The sequence below is a fragment of the Cyrtonyx montezumae genome, unplaced genomic scaffold (assembly GCF_038088225.1).
Source record: "Cyrtonyx montezumae isolate F1298 unplaced genomic scaffold, pur_monq_1.0 scaffold_13, whole genome shotgun sequence".
Taxonomy (NCBI): Eukaryota; Metazoa; Chordata; class Aves; order Galliformes; family Odontophoridae; genus Cyrtonyx; species Cyrtonyx montezumae.
This window is the reverse complement of record NW_027071859.1, coordinates 23,854,433-23,871,229: the sequence shown is the minus strand read 5'-3', so window position 1 is coordinate 23,871,229 and position 16,797 is coordinate 23,854,433. Positions and strand designations below refer to the sequence as shown.

At 37.3% G+C, this 16,797-nt stretch overlaps 1 long non-coding RNA gene across 1 annotated transcript; it reads left to right on the top strand.

Moving 5' to 3' along the window:
- The first annotated feature begins 2,553 nt into the window (after positions 1-2,553).
- LOC136045139 (uncharacterized) lies at positions 2,554-10,109 on the top strand. Its single transcript, XR_010621881.1, has 3 exons — positions 2,554-2,694; positions 8,165-8,331; positions 9,914-10,109. It is a non-coding gene; the product is annotated as an uncharacterized LOC136045139 (long non-coding RNA).
- The last annotated feature ends 6,688 nt before the right edge of the window (positions 10,110-16,797 follow it).

Below are 16,797 nucleotides of genomic sequence, written 5' to 3'. Positions count from 1 at the left end.
AGCTATTTGCTGTTTCTTGGAAATCTGTTAAACATCGAGCAGCTGTTTCTATGGGGGTGGCCGCAACTGCTTTAGGTATTTTCCATTAATGCGATGAATATAGAGGCAAGTGATATGTATCAGTATCCAGACTTCTGAAGTACCTGCTTTAACAGCATCTCTGAAATTTCTTAGCTGTCTTTTCAAATCTATCCTATTTATGCTTTTGTGTTCTTCCTGTTTTGACATTTCACTTTCAAACATAATCTAAGATTTTAATTAAAGTGTATTTAACCTCAATCTTGATATGAGTACGAAGGTGTTGCAATATTAATCTTCTAATATGGCTTAACAATTCCTCTGGCTCATTATCAGAATATCATCCAGCTTCTTATCCTCTCACAGCCGATCTTTGTCCAGAGAGATTTTTAAGGCTTGACAATAATGATGTAGTACAGAGAGCAAGATTTCTCATAATGAGTGGCTGTTCAATTTGTAGCTGAGTGGAAAGCATTTTCACTTTTTAGGTACTGTACTGTTTGTCTGTGAAAATCAAGAAGTTACTCTGCTCAGCACCACAGAATGGGGTACAAGGTCTGGTAGACATTTGCAGTCTCTTCCGATGTTTCATATAATAACGATAGAAAAAGCATTTTGAATTAGATAGAGAAGTCTTGTCTATGTCTTCTGTTCACATGCTTCAGGTCTCTTTCTCATCTGCTTTAACCTTTCTGTGCCATTTTGTTTTTAAAGATAAAATATTTTTCACACACTGAAAAATATATTTTTGATTGAAAAGCAGTTCTTGCATCTGTGAGGTGTAGGCAAGTGTTAAGCTAATATCAATATCTATGAGCTCAACTAGCAGAATGAACTCTAATTCACACTAAGTGTAACAACAGTGAGACAAATAATTCAATTAAAGAACAATGATGCATATGTTTCAGAGGTTCACATACATTGACATATGCCTGTCCTATCAGCAAAAAGGCAGCTATTTCTGGAATGGAAATGGGTTGGCACAACTAATTCTCTCTGAGAACCTAGAAAAAGGACAAGAAAACTAATTTTGTCTAGGACACAGGAGTAAACAATAATGTATTTAGACATATACTTTAAAAGTTTTGAATGATACTGATCCAAGAGGAGGACAGTTAAATACAATAAATGTGAAAACCCTGAAAAATGAGTATAAGAGCTCATTTAGTCTTTTTACTGAAACTACAAAGGGTTGACTTACCATACGCTAAAAAAGATGTCATTAAATTATCAGCATTTACCAATTATTGTTTGTGGTTTCTGAGATGCTCCTGCTTCTCCCAGTTCGCTGAGTAATGACATACAACTCCACCTGTAAGGAAGTTCCAATAATAATAAATAATAAATAAATAAATAAATAAATGTATCTTATTAAAGTAATGAGAAATCCTGTTCATCTCAGTGGGTCTAATTGTAGGAGTCAAGGTTATCAGATCTATCTCTAAAAATATACTGTGCAAAATGCAAGATTACAGAAAATGGTTTGTTAACCACTTTGAGCTGTTTCAATGGTGTTCTCTGGGGTGTAGTCTCTGAACCAGTAAAAGTCTTCATGATTTTTACTAATTCTATTAAAGTAGCACATCACCTCCAAACATTTATAAAGATCTGGCAGATTCACTTCAGGATTCACCCTCATACACCTGGATGTGCCATTTTCAAAATATAAACAATTGGCACCTGATAAGCCATAATCCTTAAATCAGAAACATGAGTGTTTGAATTAACCAAAAAATGGAAAACCTCATCCTTTGTTGTTGACTTCTCAGTGCTTATTTTTTCCCTTCCAGTGTTATGTGCATGATTGGTGGGTTTCATCCAGGACTAGAAATTCAGTATGGCTATCTGCTTTTGTAACCATAAAGGACAGAGGTGATAAAATTCAAGCTAATCCAAACCTTCACTGAGGCTCAGTGACTTACATGAGTTTTAAAATCAAGCCTTCTTCAATATTACAGATGTGACGCAGTATGAAGCAGCTGAGATTGAATACTCATAAGAATGATGAAAATTAAAAGATTTCTATTATCTCTTTAAAGACAACCACTATGATACAGGAAAAAGTTAAGAAAATATGAAACTTAAGCATACGTATACTATTATCAAAATCGATTTGATTTTTACCTACATAATGTTTTAGCATACTACTGCATCAGAGACTAAATGTTCAATAGCCTTGGGGTTTTAGCACGTACCTGGAACTGCTGTCTTTCATATTAGAAGTGCATAAAGAAGAAATAGAGACTGGAGACGTACAGAATTATCCACTGTATAAACTAAAGCTATGATTATGAGCAAACTGCTTATACTCTAATGCTGAAGGAAAAAAGTATGAAATCTTTTACCAGCACAACTTATTTTTAGGCAGGATTGTGATATTTGATTTGTTTGTTTTTATTTTGTTCTGTTATGTTTTGGGGGAATTCGATTCAGAAATTGGAGCATTATGTTAGACTGCAGCTGGTGTTGCTAATTACCAAAGGCAGTTTTCTTTCTATTCTGTTCTGCACTGTGTTTTTTAGGCCTTACAGATCCCAGAAGGTGAACCCATAATCAAGTCTTTATTGGGGGCTTCTTGACAAGACCATCCACAGCCACTGTTCCTAGCCTCATACAAGATGTTCTAGAAAGGTTTTCCTCCAGCCCCAAAGAAGGACAAGGAACCAAGTGCTCCAGGTTAGCCTGCCTGCAGATTCTGTTCCTAAAAGTATTACATTTGCAACTACAAACTAAATCTGGCACTGTCTACCTTAAATCACAAACACTTCGAAGCCTGAGGTGGTCCCTGGCATAAGAACATTGTTAAACAGTCACTTTTTCACTGGAGTTCTCCCAGGCTCTCATAACATGTTCATCAAACCTACTCAGACTTCATTCTGTTTGTTTGTTTATTTATTTATTTATTTGATTGCCTGATTTGTTGCGACAAATATGTTTAGTTGGGTATTCTAATTTTCATTCTAATTCTAAGTAAGTTTCAGGGGAGACATGCTGTCTACATCTGGGGGACTGATGCTTTAAAACTGCAACAAAATAATGAAAATTAAAATCAGTACTTATTCTTATTCGCAATTTTAATCATTTTAGCAAGCCTCTTATATTGTCTCTTTCCATGTTCCAGCAGCTTCTAATAACACTGGTTTTCATTTTACTCTGCAAGTAGAAAGCAAATTTTTCAAATGTGTTGTTTAATAAAATACAAAGAATAGAATCACAGAGCATCCTGAGTTGAAAAAGACCCACAAGAGTCACTGAGTCCAGCTCCTGTCTCCACACAGGACCACCCAAAATTAGACCATATGACTGAGAGCGTTGACCAAGCACAGTGTGTTGACCAAGTACTCCAGCTAGCTCAGTGGCATCACCATTGCTCTGGGCAGCCTGTTCCAGTACCCAGCCACCCTCTGGTAAATATTCTCCTGGTATTCAACCTGAATTCTTCAGGCAGTTCCATGCTATTCCCTCCTGATCTACCATTGTCACCAGAGGCAGGAGATCAGTGCTGCCTTTTTGCTTCCCTCATGAGGAGCTGTAGATTATGATGCGGCCTCCCTTCATTTTCTTCTACTCTGAGCTGAACAAACCAAGGGACTTCAGCTGCTCTTGAGACATTTTCCATTCTAGACCCTTCAGTATCTCTGTAGCCTTCCTTTTGACACTGTAATCGTTTTATATCCTTTTTGTACTGTAGCACCCAAAATTGAACTGAAGTGAGGCCGCACCAGTGCGGAGTAGGATGGGACAATCCCTTTCCTTGCCCACCTGGTAATGCTGTGCTTGATGCACCCCAGGATACAGTTGGCCTTACTGACTGCCTGAGCACACTGTTGACTCATGTTAAACTTGTTTTTTGACCAGGTTCCTCAAATGCTTTTCAGTGGGGCTGCTCTCCAGTATCTTATCCCTCTGTCTCTACATATAGCCTGGGTAGGTTATATGTTAAGATTTTTATTTACTTAAAAGTTACCAAATTCATTAACTTTTGTCTATGCAAATATGTAGGCCTTGTTTTCATCTCTACCTGCCTTAAGAAATTCAAAATTCTAGTCAGTATAAAAAACAAGTTCAGAATCCTAGTGTCAGTTCTCACCTACTGCTCTTTTCAAAATACAATGTAATTCACCAGACATCACTTTAAGCCAGATATAAAGGAAGGTGGCTCACGCCATGTTAAATAACATGCTGTGTGCATTTCATCTGTTGGAGACCGGTTCTGTACCTCTAGCAGAAAAAGCTTTCCAGTAGTTACAACTTTCAACATTCATAATGTGAAATAACCCATATATTGAAATCATTCAAGGGAAATATAGCTTTTCTGCATGCTTATTCATACCAAAAAGGTCTTAGTGAACAATAGAAGATCATATTTTACTGTGGCTGCAGCTTTGACTCTAGAACTGACATGGTGCAGTGCATTTGTTACAGATTATGTAGAAGTACATTTGGTCCATAATTCTGTTATTCTTCTGACAAATAATTCATGTCCTTCCAGATTTTATCACATTGAGTTACTCATTCACCTGAAGAAAGACTCATAAATTAAGAATTGACCCTCGTTAATTGTATCCATGAAAAGGATGTAAGAGTTGTAAACATTGCTATTCAGGCTACAGGTGTCTGCATGTGCATAAATCTATACACAATCCACAAGCAGAACATAAACATAGGCCAAAAATTGATTTCTCATCTGCAGATTCTCTCTGCCACAAATAATATTTGCCAAGAGTGCCTCATACATTGGGTTACTTCCTATAGAAGAGTAATATTTGTACCTTATGCAAAGAAGAGAAAATTCTTACTAATTTCTCAAAACACAGAATATATGCAATCACAGCCACCATTAGTAGGATCTTTTCAGACTTTTTTGCCTAGTTTGTTGTTTACACTTTTGCTTCTGACTACTAAAGTCTTCTGGGACTGAGAAATTTAAAGTAATCATCTTTAAGTTACCAAGTGTATCTTACTGTGCAATTCTGCTCTCCATATCCATATGGTACACCTACATGCCACTTTGGTAAGTACTGCACTATTGCAGTTCTCTATAGAAAAGTCCTACAGGAATTAAATGGCTTGGGTTTTTTTTCTTTTTTAAATGTTTCAGTAACTGTTACATTGGCTACAGGCAGAAAAGGAAATTGAAATGAAATAAGTGTAAACACAAGGATTTCATGGCTTGACAACACTGAATTTGAAGAAGAGAGTAAAGTAATATTTAGAGAATAGTTTTGAAGAAACACTCTTGACAACTAGTTTTAAACAATAAAAATTATGAAAAATTCCTCCTGGGTAATTCAGTCTATCTAGTTATCAAGAAAGCTGATTGCTACAGTGATACTTATATAGCTCAGAAGAAATGATAGGAAGAGAAAAAAAAAAGGAGGAAAAAAAAAGAAGAAGAAATCTGCTGATAAATTTAAATTAGTTTTCTAAAGTTTGGCTTAGTGATAAAATATTTGGGAGCATGTAAAAATATTTCATATACACAATCATATATCTAGTCATGTAAAATCCCTGTCCTTTCTTCAGGGGCCTGACAGAAAACTGAATTTCTTACATAAATTGTATTTTTCTAAGTAATGGCCAGAATCACCTGAAAAGTTAAGCTGTCACCTGCTGTTGCTGTCAAGAAACAGTCCTGTGAAGTTTCCACTGACTGGAAAACACAACTCCTTCTTTTAAGAAGGGAAAAAACAGAAGATCCAAAGAACTACAGAACAGTCAGTCTCACTTCTGTGCCTGGCAAGATCATGGAGCAGAGATCCTCCTGAAGGCTCTACTAAGGGACATGCAAAATAAAAATGAGTTATTTGGTAGTTACCAACATGGCTTTACTGAGGGCAAGTCATGGCTGACAAACCTGGTGGCCTTTTATGGTGAAGTAACTGTGTCAATGGAGAAAGGAAGGGCAGCTGACATCATTTAACTGGACTTGTGCAAAGCGTTTGACACGGTTGTGCATGATGACGTGATTGCCAAATTGGAGAAGAATGGATTTGATGGATGGACCACTCACTGGATAGGTAATTGGCTAAATGATGAATGAGTTGTAGTCAGTGGCTCTATGTCCAAGTGAAGACTGTTTACAAGTGACATTCCTCAGAGATTGGTGCTGCAAACAGTGTTATTTAACTGTTTGTAGGCGACATGGACCATGGAATTGAATGCACACTCAGCAAGTTTGCAGAGGACACCAAACTGAGTGGTGCAGTTGGCACACTAGAAGGAAGGGATGCCTTTCTGAGGGACCTGGACAGGCTTGAGAGATGGGCCCATTACAAACTCATAAAGTTCAAAAAGGCTAAGTGAAAGGTCATGCACCTGTGTCAGAGCAATCCCAAAGCACAAAAACAGTTTGGATGGAGAATGGCTTGAGAGCAGGCCTGAGGATAAAGATTTGGGAGTGTCAGTTGATGAAAGACTCAGCATGAACAGGCAATGTGCGTTTGCAGGCCAGAATGCCAACTGTATCCTGGGTTGTATCAAGACAAGCATGACTAGCAGGCTGACGAAGGTGATTCTGCCCCTCTGCTCTCATGAGACCCCGCCTGGAGAAGGGGCCCCCAACATAAGAATAACATTGAACTGTTGAAGCAGGTCCAGAGGAGGGCCACAAAGATGATCAGAGGGCTGGAGCACCACTCCTGTGAGGAGGGGGAAGAGAGCTGGGGCTCTTCAGCCTGGAGAAAAGAAGACTCCGAGGGGACCTTATAGATGCCTTGCAGTATCTGAAAGGGGCCTACAGGAGAGCTGGGGAGGGTCATTTTAGAAGGACATGTAGTGACAGGACAAGGGGAAATAGTTTTAAACTGGAAGAGGGTAGATTTAGACTAGATATTTAAAATAAATTCTTTACTGTGAGGGTGGTGAGACACTGCAACAAGTTGCCCAGCAAGACTGTGAATGTCCCTCCCTGGAAGCATTCAAGGCCAGGCTGGATGAGGCTTTGAGTAACCTGGTCTAGTGGGAGGTGTCCCTGCCCGTAGCAGGGAGGTAGGTTCCTTCCAACCAAAACCATTCTATGATTCTGTGATGATGATATCTCAACCATTCATATTTATTTAATTAGGCTTTACTCTTATTTTGGTATTTGTGCACTTGTTATTCTTTAAGCCCACTTTTACCCATCCCTCAAAAACAAAACATAAAATCAGTGATTCTGGTGATTATGTTGGCTTGATGTTAAAAAAAAAAAGAAAAAAGTTCCCAGCCTTACTCACTGTAGGATGCATAAATGTAGCTCTCCATGTAGCACTTTTAAAGTAGGGTAAGTGACAGCAATCTCATTCGGAGAAGAGGAAGAGCCATACGGCTCTATTTTGTGGATAGCTGGTTTTATAATAGCTCAAAACAAAACACTTACGATCTCCAAACAGATTTGGATTACTTGTGTAGATGGGCAAAGTATCCATGTCCAGTATAGTACTGCATTTTTCCTTGAATAAATTTATAGATTCACAGAATCTATAATCTCAGAATGTATGGGATATAATGGGATTTGGAAAGGACAACTCCTTTCAGGCACTTTACATTTTGTATAGTTACAGATTACTGTAATGCTACAGTAATTAGTTCACAGCTATAGTGTATAATTCCTCCAATTAAAAATACTAAGAATGTATTTTATTGTTTCAAAAGTATCCACGGCAGAACAGGATTGTATAGTGATATGCCATATTGCTATTTCAAATAGATAGAAACAAGGAAAGGTTACAAGTTCATATTTCAGTCATAAATGCGATTTCATGCGCAGGTGTCTGGGTACCCACTTGTGGGCATATGGGAAAACTAGACTTTTTAACAGGTTCTAAATAATTTGCTTTGCCTTTGTGCCTTTCTTTTTATACTGAGCTGTATATACCAATTGAAAGTCAGAAAAATAGTAAATGCAGTATCTAGTCTCATTGTAACTTCATACTGATCGATGACTTGCCTTCTCCCAAGACTCAATATTTTAGTGCAAACCAATTGGTATAACCTGCAGCTATAACTGTTCCTTGGAGGTCTGTTTCTTTTCTAGGGAAATATGGTTTTCATTAATACTAATGTTTAGACTCAGGTTAAAAAAAAAATGTGTCTAAGATAGTGTATTATACTCAGAACTTTAAGCTATTGCTCTTCTTAGTGATACTTATCTGTTTTCCTACAGAGAGCCAAGTGAATTGTTACCTGTCACAGCATCCCCACGTTCATCTCTTAATACTTGTGGGTGTGACACAAACCACCTAAAAGAGATTCACTGCCTCTTTTACTGCCCAGACTAGACTGTTTCCTGTGTTCCATCAGTGCAGTTCTGCTGCTGCACATTTCGGTTTGGTAAGTGCTAATACAAAGATTCTTTCCTAGTGATTTTACAATGCTTACTGATCTATAGAGACACAATAGAGTAAACGACAGTTAACAGATTGCTCTAATAGACAGCACAGTCCCTTAGGAGACAGTCATAACATTGACACCAAGGTTGAGATATTCTCTCTACAGGGCACCATTAACAGCAATTTTATCACTGAGTGTATATTTAATTCTGCAACACCAGTCCCAAGCTGGGATGTTCTCCAGGTCAGAGGTTAATAATAGGCAAAACCACTTCACTGTTATGTTCATAGACTACTGAAAGCAAAGAGGAAACCAATCTGTCTTAAACTTCCAGCTGGAAGTCTCTGTAATAAAATTACTTACAGATAGCAAAACCTGTGAACACAAAAAACTGTGAACACAAGTGAGTAGTGCAATGACTTTTTTCATAAATGGCATACAGAAAGACAGATTATGAAATTTTATTGTGATTTTATTATTATTATTTTGTTTTGATTAATGGTTTACTTTACTTTTAGTCTGATTTTCTCCTGAGTTAACCAGAAAAGCTGTGATTTTGAGAAGGACACAGTATCACTGTAGACAATAAGCTGAATAGTGGGATGCTATTTGAAGACAAATGTAACCCTTGTGGAACCTAAACAGTAACCAGGAATTGAGGAAAAATTTTTTGCTCATATTTATGTTACTTTACTGGAAAGTCACGTGTCAATATGCTATGTTGAAAAGGATGTTAAAAATAAGAAAAATATACATAAAAAGTTCCACAACAACAACAACAAAAGTTAGGGAAAATGCACCAAGAGCAGGACACAAGAGAAGTTCTATCAACTGACTCCACTTATATGGAGAAGTCATCTGACTGCAGGTACCTTCAGGCAAATAGTATTTCTGACAATTAAGAGCTTTCTAATTTAGGAGGAAGGAATGTGTAACTAGCTGGAGCCAAAAATTCCATTCTGTCTGTCGTTTCCATCCCCTCCCCCCCAGCAACAACAACAACAACAACAACAACAAAATTAACGACAGGAGTTTTTAATAGTTGGAGCAATTTTTATGCTTCTGAAAGATACAATATACTACATCTTATACTGTAGCTACAGAGGCTGATAGAGAAATTCTGTGGCCATACCATTCAGGAGATTAGACATGAAAACAGTGTACAATATTACAAATAATATCAATTTTTAAATTTAAGAATCAGTAAATCAACCAAGGAGAATCTTTGTCACAGTCATATCTGTTAACATTTAATTACATTTCCCTTAGAGAATTAATTCAGTTCTCCTACAGCTTTTTCTCTGAAACTTTTCTACAGATCCCCAAAACAGAGTATTTCACATCGTAATAATTAATCCTTGAACCAAATAGAAGCTGTTCAGCTCAAGACCTAAATTGTCATGAGAAAAAATTAAATAAACATCGTATTAGCTTTCTTGTTATGACTGAATACATCAGTGATCTGGAATAAAAAGTGTTCATGTCTGTTATAGCCCTTGAGCTATACAAATATGTGGTTCTGTTTTGATCATGCTTGATATGCTGTGTCTTGACTAGATTTTATTCTATTCTGTTTCTACAGGTTAGCAGGACTTTAATCAAGGCAAAAAAAAATCTAATGAGAAGCAATTTGAAATACAGCATTTGGAAAGGTCAAAATGGTACATTACATCCTTATTATCCAAAAGAACAGATGAGTTTAATATCCTGACAGCGTTTTCCTGTGAAGAAGATATTAAACAAGAGCTGAAATGGCAGAAAGTTCCCTCTTCCTTTCCTTTGACAAAGATTGTAACAAGATGATGATATTGTACAGAATAAATCTCATCCTGCTTTAATGTTCAGACTGGGAATCCTGCCTAGATTTCAAAAATCTAAGCTAATCAAAGAGACAAAACATATGTTATTTGTTTCAGGTATATCCACACAAAGCAGAAGACTTTTACAATACATATTCCTACTTACAGGACTCAGTTTCTATCAATATTTTCTTGATTTAAAAATAGGAAAAATTGGTAACAGGAGGTACACAGTGCAGCAAGTTTCAAAAAGTAGAGTGTTGAACTGCAACAGATAATGCACTGCATCGAAACTTCTGAAAATGTAAAAATTTTCAGCTTCCATTTGAAAGACTGTGAAACATGAAGAATAAATTCCAACACATTTTTTGTTATATGTATTCTGCATTGGTGAGTCCCTGACAATATGAGTTTGAAGGCAGAGGGGTTTGCACTATATCCCATTGGTTGTTAGCAATTCAGTTGATACACGGAACTGTCACAATTTGTTGTCTTAAATCTTTTTAAATTGCCCCTCATGTTAAGTCTAACTATTACAGATGAAAAAATACTGCACTTAAAAATCAAAACATGAGTATACATCACACACCGTTATTATTATGACATACACTTGTATTCATTCCACAAGACATAAGAAGTCTGCTGTTACATAAGAATATAACAAGTTATGTAATAAAAACGTTCATGATTATTAAAGACAAAACAAAATCATATGATTCTGAAAGATAAACATCTTCAAGTATTGCTGGCTGAAGTAGATATACATGGCTTAGAATAAGAACTCATAAGTAGAAATCATATGGAAACTATTTTTTTTTTGCACCATTTAGGAAGTACATCTAAAAAATATATATCTCTGTAGTATTTTATGTGCAATACCTTGCTGAGAAAAGCTATTCTGCTTTGGTCAAAAGAGGTCAATCAACATGCCTAAAATATGTTTTCCAAGACTTGAATGAAAAACAAAAAAAAATAATTTTTTTTGTTTGGTTTGTGGGTTGTTTTTTTTTGTTTCTTTTCCTTCAGTGTTCTTATTTTTCACTAGAAATTGTAGATGTAACCTTTGTTTTGCAACTGAAATGCAGGATAGCTTTTTCAATGCATTGGCAATGTGTGACCGATTTTGAAACTTCAAAGGTTTCACAAAACTGTAGAAAGGAAGATCCCTGAAGGGTACTAATTTCCATGGGCATTTGTGAAATGAATGTTTTCCATTTGTCTAAAAGAAATCCACTAGATAAAATTTAAAGTTTATAGAGAATTCTTTGTGATTTAGCTAATTAATGAAACTAAAATGTCAACAATTAGCTCTTTTCTGCTTCCCAACCAGAAACATGGGCAGACTTGAAGCCTCCAGAACATAAGCAAAACTATCTTTCAGTGATTTATTGTTCACAGTTCAGATCCATGGATTTTTATCATGTGAATTACAAAGAAATTGAACCATATACGATTCTGCTACCAAGAAATTAAATATATGCTGTTGTTTCCCAGTCATTAAAAATCAGTTACAGAGTGACTGAGAACCCAGGGTGCTGAGGGGAGTCTCAGCATGTAATAGCACAAACAACTCCAGCAATTCTCAGAGTGAGTACCACATATCTATAGAAGACAGTGGCTTTTGTTACACTTATTTTCAGTTATCTCCTGATTATGCAAAATGCTGTTACTGCGTCACACGCTATTTAACATGGGAACTACCTTGAATAGATTAGGCAGCTTTATTTAGTTATTTCATGAAATAGATTTTTTTCCAGGATGTGATCACAGTAATTCTGTTTGAAAAATTACCGAAATAATCAAGTGTGTCTTGTGAACCAATATACAGTTTGCTGCAAAATTTTAAGAGGTACCTACTTCCTTCACTTATTTTCAATAAATCAGATGGTGGTTTGCCATTGCTGTGGAATCTTTCACTGGTGAAGAACATAAAGAACAAAAACTGAATGTGAACAAAAACGGACCTGTGAACCCATGATTCACATCTCAAAGCAAAGGATAGTCCTTAAGTTCATAGCTGATTAATAATAACAATAACACAGCTCATGGAAAATGTTTCATATTGAAGACCCCAAAAGAGAGAAGTCAAAACACAACTGCAGAACATGCGTTCCCACACACATGGCTTTGCATCAGGAGGAGCTGGTTTAATATAATCCCAAAAAGAGAGGTATCATGAAGTGTTGTTTAAAATACAATTTACTTCAGCTGATGCTGTAAAGTGAGTGCATTAAACATAGTCATTTGTTCCTTAGGATACTGGGAACACCTTATAGGCCTCCAAGCAGGGCACAGCATTCTGTTCAGGACTTTTCCATAGAAAGGTTACCCAGCATTCTAGACTTTTGTGTGCTTCTAGGGCTTTTCTAAAAGAAAATAAGTCTGCTTACCATTTCTACTGTCAAACTAAAAACGTGCATGTGGGAAGTTGTCAGGTAAAGGCAAGGACAAGCAGGTGATGCAATTGACAGTACCAAGTGGGAGCTGCCCGTATGCGGCTTTGTTATCCAGTGCGTTCTGTCCTGCAGTGAGCACATGCACAGCACACAGCACAGACTTGAAACTGGTGTTTGGTGTGCACCATAGTGCAGAGCGAAAGTGCTATATGGATCACTAATTCCTCCTTGTACGATGGTCTTCGGGTCAGGATCTCTGCACATGTATGCATACATATCTGGTTTACATCTGCATCCCTTTATTTTCCATAGTGAAGCACTGTATTCAAATCTACTCACATTCAAAATCTGCATATCTACTGCAAACACTCTTTTGTAGTTGTCTCTGTGTCCATCAAGCTGGAATTATGCAGGAAGTCAGATGGGCTTATAATTGCACAATTTGTACCTCCAAATGCTATTACAGGTCTACGTAGGTATATTTTTGCAACCATGATTGTTGTGCCCACAGCTTAAAATCTGGTTATACATGCATTTGAGTTTGTTTTGTTTTGTCACACAATGCTACTTGATATTGTATGAATAAATCATCCATAAGCTAGGAAACATCAAAATCAAAGGAACAAAGTCAGTTGCATTATTAAAGAGAGATTAAAATAATTTGACATGAAAGGCATTTTAGAGACAATACAGCCTGTCTGGTTTACTAATGTGTACAGAAGCTAATATATCATTCAGCCTTGCTACTGCCTGACAGCTGTTCTGCATCTGATGGGAACTGTGATGGTGCTCACAGTCCAGTTCATAGTGGACAGGTGTTGACATCACAAAAATCATCATCAGAACTGGCACTAATTGGCACCTTTGTTGACAACCTCAGCAGAGAGGCCAGTGATTGAATCAGCATGGAGGCTGCCTTGCAAGCTCTGCTGGTGAAAGATACTGGGCTCAGCTCTTCCCTCACTGAAATCATCTTGAGTTTTGCACATATCAGGACATAGGTCCTGGTAGTATTTGCCTGTAAATTCTATGCGCACACACACTGCCATGGCATTCAGTTTGATGTGATGCCCCTATGCAGATTGGGCACTGAAACCTGCTTGCTGAATTTGGCCAGTATAAGAGACCAGAGATGTAGGCTTGTGGGGAAACAAGACTGAAGCAGATAGAACCAAAGGCTGCTGTTGTTGCAGTCACTCAGGGCTCCAATCTCCCCCAGGCTTTTATCAATTTTATTTTTTTTTTAGATGGAACTGTGAGTTGGTGTACTTCTACTAGCCACTTTACTCCTCTGTGCCTCAGCTTACTCTTTTGTATGAGGGTCATAATGTTTGTCTCACTCTCAAATACAGCCAGATGTTGCTATTTAAAGAATTCCTTAAAGAATTTTAACAGTTTCTATGGAAGTCAAAAGACACATTAAAACTCAGGCTTTGAATTTATAGGAACTCTAGTTTCTTTATAATGCATTTTAGTTATAGGCAATTACAATTGCATGTATTATTTTTGCATTTAACCATTGTTTCATTTGCTATTTGCTATATTAAGTTTATTCTTCCTCTCAGCCTGGATTGTTCAAATTGGTGTTTAAAACAAATTTTTCTTTGGTATAAGGAAACCAATATTGTTTGTGGGTTAATTATCATTTTTTTTTAGATCTATAGAGAAATGCGATACAGGTCAATAATGTTACTATAAGATATGAGAATATTTTCATGATAATAAAAAGAAGTAAAAATGTGTGATAAGTTTGATTATATTTAATAGCAGTAACTAAAGTATATAGAGATTATTAGAGCTCATTAGCACCATTTTTCAGAGAAAGATGACAGGGAAAATGAGAAGGAAGGAAAGGAAGAAAAGAGAAGAAAGAATGAAAAAATGATAGAAAGAAAAAGGCTAAAAGGTCAGGAAAAGTCAAATAAAGAACTGTTCCAGTTTCACACGTATGGGAAAAAATTTGTTGCCCAAGGAAATGCCAGTATGTAGATAGATTTGTATAAACAAATCTGAAAATAGACCAAAGTTAGGTGAAATACATCTTAAAATATTCAAGATTAATGTAAAATATCTGTTATATTTATCTGTTTGTATCATTGTACCTGAGGCTTGCTTTCATTAGAAATGATAAGTGTATAAGATTGCATGCACACTTACAGAAGCTCAAAAGAGTTGCTGAGCTGGATTCTCATCTCTCACCATTGATTTTTCACTGCTGTACTACATCTGATTTCAAGGAATTGTCTTTTCATTTACATGCATCTACATAAATTCAATATCAAGCCACAAGCTTTTTCTTCTCCCAGTGCTAATAATGAGCAGTGGCTCCTATGGCATGCTTCTAAAGGCACTCTGGAAAAAGAGTATGTCATCATTTGCCTAATGAGAGGAAAGAGGGAGAGAGATTACTAAATGCTTTCTCTCTAGCTCAATTAGAGGAGAGAGAGCAGGACAATGAGAGAGAAGGCATGCAAAGGGTAGATCTGCATTCATGACAGATTTCTTCCTGCCTTTAGCTACAAGAGCATTCTCGTTAGGTAAAACTGAAAAAGGCAGAAGGATGTAAGAGCTCAAAGGCTAAATCCTTCTCCTGAAATTAGACTGCAGCATTATGGACTTTCAGTTCAAGCTTCACATTCAACTTCCAAAAATAGCTTTCTTGCAAAGAAAAGAATATAACAAGATACTGTACTGTCATTAGAAGTCTTAAGACAAATTATCCATATAAAAATGAATGAGCCAAGCTCATCTACTTGCTGAAAGCTCCTTTGACAATCTATAGTCTCCTTTCAGGACTAATCTAAACCACTAGACTACCACCAGATGTTGCTGAGCTAGTCACCGTGGTTGGGGGCATGATCAGGAGGGGTGTCAGTTCACCTGGGCCAGACCCAGAAATCACACCAGATATTAAACGTAATGGATGGCTACAATATAGTTCTCCAGGCCATGTCCCAGGCCAGTTTATTATGACTCAGAAGTCTCTGGGTTTGTGTGTGTTTAGGATTCCAGAGAATTGAGGCTCCTAGCACAGCCTGAAAACTGTGGTGTGAATATTTGCATGTACATCACCAAAGCCAATAATTATGTTTTCTTTCCAAGCATAGAAAAGAGCACTGCATCCAGTTGTGTAGCAGGGCAATGTACACACATTACTTCTGCCAGAAGACAACCTGTCCCTTTAGGCTGCAGCACAAATACAAACAGGCTTGCTAGAAGCACTTCTTCCTTCCCACAGCTCTCCCATTGACTGCAAGTGCAGCTCACAGCATCTTTCTTCCATGTTATGAGCACACAATAACAACGCTCACAGCCCATGGGCTGTGGTCAGCACACTGCCAATAGACAGCCTATGAGCCAACATCTCCAATAGGACAAATCCATGAGTAGGCAGGTGGTGGCTGAGAATCAAATTAATGTTCCTCATGCCCAGACCTTGAAATTTGACAGGATTGCATGACTACATGAAGACGTGGATATTTTTCCACAGGTTATAGAGACATATGACCAAAGGAAGCTAGGAAGGTGTGAGCATCCTTGTCATCAGGCTGGCCACCAGCCTGTAATGGGATTCTAGGATTATATACCACACTGCTCTCACAACCTGCACAATTGCCTGAGCCATTCAGAGAGCTGAAGAAAGTACCTTGCATCTCTATTTATATCTAATTCTCAGGCATTGAATTGGGCAACAAAAAGCATGCTTGATGTGCCTGTTATAATCTAGTCCCTAGCACTTGAATTCCTGTTATTTATTTTAAATCTCCTCATATTTCTTTGCTGCCTGTCTAAGATGTAGAAGCTTTGTGAGCTAAGCTATACCTGCCCTTTTGCCATTTCAAGTACCAGAACATTTAGGTAGGAAAAATGATTTTGTGAAGACTTTCTCAGCTCACCTAGTCTCAACATATTGCAGTTTCTCCCAGTAAGTGGAAAGTAGTTAAGTTCACAAGAAAGACTTGCATCAGCAATCTCTTATTACATTTCTTTTTTCTTAATCTGTTGTCACTGAAGACCTAAACTCCGAGTCCCCACCTTCATAGATCTCCTGGCTTATTCCATCATCAAGCCATGACAGACATGGACAATTTTCCTCCTGCAATGAGACCTACTTCCTTTATTAACACTTACCTGGACACCAGCTACAGAGGGGGTATATTGTCTCTGGTTTCTGTTTGTTCAGCAGGAAACAGAAGATGAACACTTCCCAAGTGAAGAACACAGCAGAGGAATGGGTTCCTGTACTCTTCTACCAGCACAACAGAAAATGC